The sequence below is a fragment of the Etheostoma cragini genome, chromosome 3 (genome assembly GCF_013103735.1).
Source record: "Etheostoma cragini isolate CJK2018 chromosome 3, CSU_Ecrag_1.0, whole genome shotgun sequence".
NCBI lineage: Eukaryota > Metazoa > Chordata > Actinopteri > Perciformes > Percidae > Etheostoma > Etheostoma cragini.
In genome coordinates this window covers 10,254,939-10,264,807 of record NC_048409.1, presented here as the reverse complement: position 1 = coordinate 10,264,807, position 9,869 = coordinate 10,254,939, and the positions used below count along the sequence as shown (strand labels likewise).

Genomic DNA, 9,869 nt, shown 5'->3' with positions numbered 1-9,869 from the left:
GTTCCTCACTGATTGTCTCCAGCACTTGGCGTCTTGCTCGGTCAGCTGTTGCGTAAGATGAAGAGAGATGTGTACATTTCCCGCCTGACTCTGCAACCAGGCCACGCGTGAAGGCAGCCTGTTGCATTGGTGACATCTTAAACCTTGTAGGCCAAAGGTCAATGATTGATTTTATAATCGTTTCATCTGATTTGAGGCCGTATGTTTTGGACACTCGGGTAAAGAGAGGGGCAGAGCTGTCAAGTGATCACCATCTGGTGGTGAGTTGGGTCAGGGGATGGGGGAGCACTCTGGACAGACCTGGTAAGCCCAAACGGGTAGTGCGGGTAAACTGGGAATGTCTGGAGGAGGCCCCTGTCCGACGGACTTTCAACTCGCACCTCCGGCGGAGCTTTTCGGGCATCTCTGTGGTGGCTGGGGGCATTGAACCTGAGTGGACAATTTTAAAAGTTTCCATTGCTAAAGCTGCAGCGGCGAGCTGTGGTCTTAGGGTCTTAGGTGCCTCAAGGGGCGGTAACCCACCAACACCTTGGTGGACACCGGTGGTCAGGGAAGCCGTCCGCCTGAAGAAGGAGTCTTTCCGGGATATGTTATCCCAGAGGACTCCGGAGGCAGTTGCAGGGTACCGACCTGGGCCGCAGCCTCCGCCGTGACAGAGGCAAAGCAGCGGGTGTGGGAGAAGTTCGGAGAAGACATGGAGAAGGACTTTCGGTCGGCACCAAGGAGCTTCTGGAAAACCGTTTGCCAACTCAGGAGAGGGAAGCGAGGAACCATCCAAGCTGTATACAGTAAGGATATTCCTAAATATTATCAGGAAGCACTCCATAAACTTTCATTGTTATGCAGATGATATTCAGTTATATCTATCAATCAAGCCAGATGAAACTAATCAGTTAGCTAAACTTCAAATGATATTAAAACCTGGATGACCTGTAAATTTCTAATGTTAAACTCAGATAAAACGGAAGTTATTGCTCTGAGGCCCAAGCACCTCCGTGACATATTATCCAAAGAGATAGTTACTCTGAATGGCATTACCCTGGCCTCCAGCACCACTGTGAGGAATCTTGGAGTTATCTTTGACCAAGACATGTCCTTTAATTCCCACATAAAGCAAATTTCAAGGATCGCCTTTTTTCACCTACGTAATATTGCAAAAATCCGGAAAATCCTGTCTAAAAATGATGTGGAAAAACATGCATTTATTACTTCTAGGCTGGATGACTGCAATTCTTTGTTATCAGGCTGCTCGAAAAAGTCCATAAAGACTCTTCAGCTGATCCAGAATGCTGCAGCACGTGTTCTGACAGGAACCAGGAAAAGAGATCACATTTCTCCTGTTTTAGCTTCTCTGCATTGGCTTCCTGTAAAATCTAGAATATAATTTAAAATCCTTCTTCTCACCTACAAAGCCCTTCATGGTCAGGCACCATCTTATCTTAAAGAGCTCATATTACCTTACAACCCTGCGAGAGCACTACGCTCCCAGAATGCACGGTTACTTGTGGTTCCTAGAGTCTCTAAAAGTAGAACGGGAGCCAGAGCGTTCAGCTATCAGGCTACTCTCCTGTGGAACCAGGTTCCTGTTTGGGTTCGGGAGGCTGACACCGTCTCCACATTTAAGAGTAGGCTTAAGACTTTCCTTTTTGATAAAGCTTATAGTTAGGGCATAGAATCGAATATTGTAAGGGACTGAGGAGTCGCAGTGTCCGCCTAACCCGGCCCACCTTCTTCTTGCATAGTTGTCAGATTTATCTATCATATAATCAAGAATATAATAAAACTAAAGGGAGACTTGGCATACAGCCTGATCCGGTTGGGGAGAGTTCTAGCCTGACCAGGCTCCTCTCTTTACCCTGTCTCTCTTGGTTATGCTTTGATAAAGCTTATAGCTAGGGCATAGAATTCAATATTGTAAGGGAGTAAGGAGTCGCAGCGTCCGCCTAACCCTGCCCACCGGCTTCTTGTCATAGTTGTCAGATTTATCTATCATATGATCAAGAATATAATCAAACTAAAGGGAGACTTGGCATACAGCACGATCCAGTTGGGGAGAGTTCTAGCCTGACCAGGCTCCTCTCTTTACCCTGTCTCTCTTGGTTATGCTTTGATAAAGCTTATAGTTAGGGCATAAAATTGAATATTGTAAGGGAGTGAGGAGTCGCAGCGTCCGCCTAACCCGTCCCACCTGCTTCTCGTCATAGTTGGCGTCAGTGGCAGCAGCAGCTGCAGCAGCGGTAGCAGTCACAGGTGGCTGTGAATTACTACGACAACAAACTAAATACGCGACAAGTCAGGCATCTGCAGGTCTGATATTCGTCAAGTATGCTGCAATATTGATATTCTACTGGCTCCAATTGTGCTATGAGGCTGCTCGTCCAAACTGTCACATCAAATAAACAAAGGATCATTCCTAAACTCTCTAGACGGCATTTAACATCCTTGCGCATGGCATTGCAGGCTCCACAAAAAGTATGGTTTTCGTCTATCTTGTCAAACAATCTTGTTAACGCGCTCCTTGTCCTTGTGGTGAGCCTGCATGCCGTAGAATTTCCTGCTCATGTCCACACTCATCCCACTTGCTGCCTGGATGGTGTGGAGCCGGATTACCTGGACGCGCTGGACGGATGCTTCCCGGCGGGGGGACATGCCCGGAGGTTGTGCCCTGTTGGAGCTGGGGAGATGGACTGCGGGCGGTTATGGACCGGCGCTGCCTCAAGGAGCGGAGGGTTTGCCGAGCCGGCCAGCAATCGGCCCCTTGGGTGGGCGCCTCGTGCGGGTGCGCCCAGCTGCGGCGTGCACGGCCGCCGGCGGAGCGTCCTGCAATGCCCATCAACGCCCCGGTAAACTGCCCACACTGTACTGACCTAAGGTCTGTATTCAAAAATTTTGATAAACTAGTTTCTCATCAGCCCCTGCCTATTTTTTCCGAACTATTATTTTCCACCGGTGGGAAACTGAGGTTAAAAACCTGTTCAGTAACACTTGAAAATATATGTTTTTCTCGCCTAAATTTTTACCCTTAAAAAAGTGCTGCCTTTTCCACATGCTTTGGCCCTCTGGGATGACCCTGAGTTCATTGGGAAGGTAACACTCCCAACTTGTTGTTTCCAGTGGCAGTGTGACACTAGGCCTTACTGACACAGAGCTACAGAGGTTAGAACACAGAATTTCTATTTCCGTCCAAGTAAATCATCTGAAAAATTAATAAAAAGCACTACTGTAAGCATATTATAGGGGCTATATACTAAAATAGTACTCTAGCCACATGTCTCAACTTAGAACAGAAAAAATCCAGAAAAAAATGACTTATAAAATGGATTTTATAGGAATGTATTTCTACAGATATGTCTGTGCGTTTGTCTTATTTCTTATTTCTAAAAAAGCCAAAAAAGTGCTAAATACAAAACTTCTGAAATACAAAAACACATCCACATCACTCACAGATATGTCTGAAAGAAGTACATACATAGATTTATAGAAATAAGTAATCATAATTTTATGAAATGGTGAAATGCCATCAGAAGTCCATATTTTTGACTTCAGACAGCTGTAAGAGATCACAGGAATAGTTTTTGTTGGCCATGTTTGGTATCATTCAACTCGTCTTCTTATTGGCTACACAGGGATGCCAGTTTTATGACCTTATCTTCTAATTTGTGGGCTCCACTGTCAATCTTTCCCACGTGGGCCCAATGGGGAGTGTGAGATTTCATTTGCTTAGCTTGGAGGTATCTTGAGATACACTGATCCTATTGGCTGGGAACAACGTTCATTGCAAACTGCACAAGCCAGAGAACATAACAGTGTCTTCGGTTTCTCTATAGCGTGCCCTCGGAAAAAAGTTACACACGATAGAAACCAAGAAATGATGCACTATCTACAGACCCTTAAGGTCATCATAGGTGAAACTGAGAAAATAAAAAAAAATGCTGATATTCAAATTTTATTGCAGGGTACTTTTATCTCAGATTCAGAAAAGATTGCAAGGGCTTTCAATGATTATTTTATATAATCTGTTAAAGAACTGGCAGCAGACTTTCCCACTCCCTGCTCTCTCTCGCTAGTTCTCTCTTCAACAACTGAACAGTTTTCGTTCTCTGAGATTTCTTAGAACGAAGTGATTAAAATACGAAACTCACTAAAAAATACTCATGCCCGCGACATTCATGGTATAAATACTTCATTTATAAAGACTCATGCTGATAGCCTCTTACCTCTCTTTCAACACCTAATCAACCAATGTATCAGGCTATCTATCTTTCCCACAAATTGGGAAATGGCCCAAATCACCCCTATTTTTAAATCTGGTGATCATACTCTTGTCTCAAACTATAGACCTATTGCTATACTTCCAGTAATGTCTAAGTTGCTTGAAAAAACCCTGTATAACCAGCTAAGTTCCTACCTTGAAACTAGTAACTGGCTCAGTGACTGTCAACACGGTTTTCGTGCAAAGAGATCCACCATGTCAGCATTACTACTCCTTACTGAACAAGTACGTGGCTCTCTTAACAGAGGTCACATCACTGGAGCTATTTTTAATGACTTTCGTAAAGCTTTTGACACAGTAAATCACCAGCTTTTGCTTAATAAACTTCATTCATTTAATTTGTCATCATCACAAAGCCTTGTTTGCACTGACCGTATTTGTTCAGCTCAGCTGATGTTTTGTATAAATGTCTTTGTCCTTATGTAACTGTATTGTGGATTTAATTTGTCGAAATCTATTTTTCTATATCGATGTCTTGTATTAATGTTTGTCCTGACGTGCTGTAACCATGTTTTATGTTTCTGCAGAACAGGAACCTGCTGAAAACCAGTTTTTAAACTGAGTCAGGCCCGTTTTTTATATTGTAATGTAATGTTACTTTTTTCTAACTTTCCTGTATAATAAATATTTGAAATGAAATGAAAATAGTTGTCAGATTTATCTATCATATAATCAAGAATATAATAAAACTAAAGGGAGACTTGGCATACAGCCCGATCCGGTTGGGGAGACTTCTAGCCTGACCAGGCTCCTCTCTTTACCCTGTCTCTCTTGACTATGCTTTGATAAAGCTTATAGCTAGGGCATATAATAGAATATTGTAAGGGAGTGAGGAGTCGCAGCGTCCGCCTAACCCGGCCCACCTGCTTCTCGTCATAGTTGTCAGATTTATCTATCATATAATCAAGAATATAATAAAACTAAAGGGAGACTTGGCATACAGCCCGATCCGGTTGGGGAGAGTTCTAGCCTGACCAGGCTCCTCTCTTTACCCTGTCTCTCTTGGTTTTGCTGTAATAGTTTTAGACAGCTGGGGACTTCTTTTGATACACTGAGCTCCTCTCTCCTCCATCTTTCTATCTTTTCATTTATGTGCATCCATGTCCCAGAAATGTTCGTTACTAACCTAGCTCTGGGAAGTCATTCTCCGGAGTCCTTATGTTCTTACATAAGGACTCCATAAGGACTTATGTAATGACTCTTACATAAGGGGCGGCTGTGGCTCAGTGGTAGAGCGGTTGCCTGCCAATTGGAAGGTTGGTGGTTCAATCCCTGGCCCTGCAGTCCCATGTCGAAGTGTCCTTGGGCAAGACACTGAACCCGAGTTGCCCCCGATGCTGTGCATCGGAGTGTGAATGTGTGTGATTGTTTATCTGATGAGCAGGTGGCACCTTGTACTGCAGCCTCGGCCACAGTGTACAAATGTGTGTGAATGGTGAATGTGTCCTGTATGATGTAAAAAAGCGCTTTGAGTAGTCGTTAAGACTAGAAAAGCGCTATATAAATGCAGCACATTTACATTCTTTTTTCCCAAGCATGTTCCCTCGGATCAGGGAGGCTCCAAAATCATGGTAGCAGCTGTCGCCATGGTCCCGCTCCATGTTCTGTGATGCCATGTTCATCAGCTACACTCTGCGGTGCCCAGCTACGTCCTGCTGTGCCTTGTAATGCCGCACAGTGCCCTGCTATGCTATGAACTACTACAAAGAAATGCTACAAACTACTATTTTTTCTATTTTTGTTATTTCCACTCTTTATTTTAACCCCAACCGGCCCGTCAGACACTGCCTACCAAGATCCTGGGTCTGACCGAGGTTTCTGCCTAAAAGGAAGTTTTTCCTTGCCACTGTCGCACTGTTGCTTGCTCTGGAGGAGACTACTAGAACTGTTGGGTCCTTGTAGATTCTGGAGTGTGGTTTATCTGTAAAGTGTCTTGAGATAACTCTTGTTATGAATTGATACTATAAATAAAATTGAATTGAATTGAATTGAAAAATAGGACGTTGTTGACCTCAACTGGGGAGGTAATAGAGCGGTGGAAGGAGCACTTTGAGGAACTCCTAAATCCAGCTGACACGCCCTCTGTGGTAGAGGCAGAGCTGGAGGATGAGTCGTCAATTTCCGTGGTGGAAGTCGCTGAGGTAGTCAAACAACTCCACAGCGGCAAAGCCCCAGGGATTGATGAGATCCGTCCAGAAATGCTGAAAGCTCTGGGTGTGGAGGGGATATCTTGGTTGATACGCCTCTTCAACATTGCGTGGAAGCCTGGGACGGTGCCTAAGGAGTGGCAGACCGGGGTGGTGGTTCCCCTCTTCAAAAAGGGGGACCAGAGGGTGTGTGCCAATTACAGGGGTATCACACTTCTCAGCCTCCCCGGTAAAGTCTACTCCAAGGTGCTGAAAAGGAGGGTTCGGCCGATAGTCGAACCTCGGATTGAAGAGGAACAATGCGGATTCCGTCCTGGCCGTGGAACAACGGATCAGATCTTTACTCTTCCAAGGATCTTGGAGGGGGCCTGTGAGTATGCCCAACCAGTCTACATGTGTTTTGTGGATCTGGAGAAGGCGTATGACCGGGTCCCCCGGGAGAAAATGTGGGAGGTGCTGCGAAAGTATGGGGTGAGGGGGTCCCTTCTCAGGGCCATCCAATCTCTGTATGACCAAAGCGAGAGCTGTGTCCGGGTTCTCGCCAGTAAGTCAGACTCGTTCCAGGTGAGGGTTGGCCTCTGCCAGGGCTGCGCTTTGTCACCAATCCTGTTTGTAATATATATGGACAGGATATCGCGGCGTGGTCGGGGCGGGGAGGGGTTGCAGTTCGGTGGGCTCGGGATCTCATCGTTGCTTTTTGCAAATGATGTGGTCCTGATGGCATCATCGGTCTGTGACCTTCAGCACTCACTGGATCGGTTCGCAGCCGACTGTGAAGCGGCTGGGATGAGGATCAGCACCTCTAAATCTGAGGCCATGGTTCTCAGCAGGAAACCGATGGAGTGCTTTCTCCGGGTAAGGAGTGAGTCCTTATCCCCAGTGAAGGAGGTTAAGTACCTTGGGGTCTTGTTCGCGAGTGAGGGGACCATGGAGCGTGAGATTGGTCGGAGAATCAGAGCAGCCGGTGCGGTAATACATTCTGTTTATCGCACCGTTGTGACGAAAAGAGAGCTGAGCCAGAAGGCAAAGCTCTCGATCTACTGGGCAATTTTTCGTTCCTACCCTCACCTATGGTCATGAAGAATGGGTCATGACCGAAAGAACGAGATCCAGGGTACAAGCGGCCAAAATGGGTTTCCTCAGGAGGGTGGCTGGCGTCTCCCTTAGAGATAGGGTGAGAAGCTCAGTCATCCGAGAGGAGCTCGGAGTAGAGCCGCTGCTCCTTCGCGTCGAAAGGAGCCAGTTGAGGTGGTTTGGGCATCTGGTAAGGATGCCTCCTGGGCGCCTCCCTAGGGAGGTGTTCCAGGCACGTCCAGTTGGGAGGAGGCCTCGGGGAAGACCCAGGACTAGGTGGAGAGATTATCTCTCCAACCTGGCCTGGGAACGCCTCGGGATCCCCCAGTCGGAGCTGGTTGATGGGGCTCGGGAAAGGGAAGTTTGGGGTCCCCTACTGGAGCTGCTGCCCCCGCGACCCGATACCGGATAAGCGGATGAACATGGATGGATGGATGGATGTGTGGTATTTATAAAGTGGCAGTGTTTTTCTTCCAAACTCGTCACTGCAGCCTCCTCAGTTAGGTGATCTCCATTCTACACCCAGGGCTGCTAGCTTACAGCCTTCAAAACGGCCTGCCTGGACATCTGGAAGATCTGGCGGGACAGGTCTATGAAAATGGAAGGTTGGCATTGATAAATCTGAGTCTCCAGCACATTAGTCCTGGCCTCAACCACATCAGAAAACAGTGGTTACAACTTTTCGTTTGGTTGGGCCTCTGACCAAGATGTCATATTTGATAAGTTAGGATTGAGAATGAGTTGGTCATGCAGATAGAATAGATAGACACGGACAATTTCATTTTTCATGAAATTTCATTTCATTTATGGAAGTAGAAGTGTGAGGATCCAGCAAAAGATATCTTAATACTAATAGTCACCTTCTTTGATCACTTAGTTCAATTTATATCACTCACGTGTATCTCATATGACATGTTTCATAACATATATTTGCATGTTATTGTCAACACTAAACTATATAATCTATTTTAGAAACCGATCTGGTATCAAATGGGATGTTTACTGTCAACCATTCAGCGCATTACATTTAGAGTTGATTTCCATTCCCACATCTTAAAAACAAAGGCATAGAAACTTTTATTGAATGTATTTCTTTCTGTAATGCATTATTGAAGTTTGTTAAGTTTAAAAGGCAGCATCATGATCAAATTCTCCAGGGCACAGTCTAGAGGGAATCATGATGTTACAGTCCTGACGGGAAGTTTCCAGTGTGAGCTGAGAAGACAGGTGTGGAGGGACGCTGAAGACACTGTGAATGGTGGAGGGAGTTTGTTAGACCGCTTGTGAGTGACAAGAGCCTGAGGTGTAAGTCGGTATGCATGATGTACATGCACTTCACCACATGTGCTCCTACTAAATCAGGCCCCAAAAGACACAACCTCTGGAGAGGTTTAATGTGTTTCATACACTAACAAGTTTCTAACAACAATTTGTTTTTAACTAAAAGAGAGCCATAGAGGCATGTCAGCTGACTAATAAACATCTCTTTGACAAAACATGACAATAACACCAAATTAATTATCACATGGTCCAATGCCTCGTTAAAATAGGCATGTTGAAGTGTTTATTTGGATCAGTTGTTGATCGTCTAACTGTAATTCCCTTATCCAAATGCAGAGTTCCATAAGAATAATGCAACATGTAGGGTTAAATAATAAAAAAATAAAAATGTACATGTGCCAAAAAATAACAGTATTTTATGCATGGGAAGGAACATTGTGTAAAACACAGATTACCATACAGACATAATAGTAATATATTGTTTTCACATTTACAGATTCTATTTTTACACAGTTAAATCCAGATATATTTCAATATATAGTATATGATTGAAAATTAGCCCAAACTAGTAGAACAACATGTCTGATCACTGTTTGTGTCTGTGCTGCAATTGCATTGCGTTTTAAATGTACATTGTCGGCCTTAAAGTGTTTCATGAAACTAACAAGCATCTAAAAACAATTTGTTTTTAATTAAAGAAGGCCTTAGAGGCATATAAGCTGACTATAAAACATCTCTTTGACTGAAAAATAGTAATTAATTTTTTTTTATTATCACATGATAATTCATGCGTGTTGACATGTTTATTTTGATAAATTATCAAAAGTGTAACTTCCCTTACCCAATAGCAATGTTCCACAAGAATGATGTGAAATGTAGGGTCAAATAATAATGAGAAAAACAATTGTTCAAGTGCAAAAACCATGAAACAGTATTTTACTGTATGGATGCTGTGGATGATTGTGTAACACACATATTAACTTCTCTGAGAGCACGGTTCCCCAAACGGTACGTGCTTTTCCACAACGTGTTTTCATGAATTGTTTTTTATGAATTGCAAGCATTAAATCGTCACCAACACGGTCATGCAGCAC

General features: G+C 44.4%; 1 pseudogene; it reads right to left on the bottom strand.

The window, feature by feature from the left end:
• Positions 1-8,084: 8,084 nt before the first annotated feature.
• Positions 8,085-9,869, bottom strand: part of LOC117942324 — a 6,834-nt pseudogene continuing 5,049 nt past the window's right edge.